Source organism: Condylura cristata, unplaced genomic scaffold, assembly GCF_000260355.1.
Source record: "Condylura cristata isolate star-nosed mole 26May11 unplaced genomic scaffold, ConCri1.0 scaffold00005, whole genome shotgun sequence".
Classification (NCBI taxonomy): Eukaryota; Metazoa; Chordata; class Mammalia; order Eulipotyphla; family Talpidae; genus Condylura; species Condylura cristata.
In genome coordinates this window covers 38,172,617-38,173,587 of record NW_004567106.1, presented here as the reverse complement: position 1 = coordinate 38,173,587, position 971 = coordinate 38,172,617, and the positions used below count along the sequence as shown (strand labels likewise).

At 38.1% G+C, this 971-nt stretch overlaps 1 protein-coding gene across 1 annotated transcript in view; it reads right to left on the bottom strand.

Annotated features, from left to right (window-relative positions):
- SEMA3E (sema domain, immunoglobulin domain (Ig), short basic domain, secreted, (semaphorin) 3E) overlaps positions 1–971 on the bottom strand; it is a 222,076-nt gene that overhangs the window by 15,462 nt on the left and 205,643 nt on the right. The window lies entirely within an intron of this gene.

The window sequence follows — 971 nt, the reverse complement described above, 5'->3', positions numbered from 1 at the left end:
GAAGTACACTGCTGAGGGGAGCAGTGGGCGGGTCAGGAGAGGTCTGCCACGCCATGTGGTCACCTCCGGAGCAGGCGGGAATTGAACTCATGAGGAAGCGGCTTTAGATTCTCAGTGCTGTGCTTTAAGCCGCTGCGCCACCAGGGAGGGCCTGAGTCACTTTTTAAGCCAAAAACCCACAAAATTTCTTTTTACTCTTTTCTGCTTTTGTCAACCCGTCCCTTATCCAAACCTTAGTACACCGTAATAACCAATATAACACAACCCCTTCAATCACTTAACCTACTACAATGGTTAAGTTCCCAGCTTAACCATTCCATTGAACACATTCTTACCAGAGACTAGGCACTTACTGTATGAATTTCTAAATGGATCGGTTAATTCATTACTTTATTTAATGCCCTACCAAAGTTCTATTGTACCACACTCTCGGTTTTATGGTTTCTACAAAGCTGCTTTGGAGACACTTTGCATCTGTGTCCTTTGCTTCAGATACTTAATCTCATCTCTCTCATACACACAATATTATTAACTATTTCAGAGACATGTTATTTATAAGTAATTTATTACACATAAAATACTTAGAATAGCATAAAGTTCCTAGTAAGCACTAAATGAATTGCTTAGTAATCATTGCTTATTTTTCTGACGACTTTTTTTTTTTAACCACATCTTCAGAGTTTATCTTTTATTTTCTTTTCCTAGAGGTGGCCTTACCCCTTTAGTTCACATTCTTCTCATTGACTCATTCATCAAAGTAAGCTATAGCCATTGTGACTAAGGTCCTTGAATGAAAAGCTGACTAAACTCACATCAGAATGATTTCCCAAACTGTGTTATATTATGCAGGTAACTTGATGTCTATATGCTTCAATTTCTCTAATTATGAAGTGGGGCAATGACAGCATTAACTTTATAAGCCTGCTATAAGTATTAAAAATACATACAGACACAAACACACACACACACAC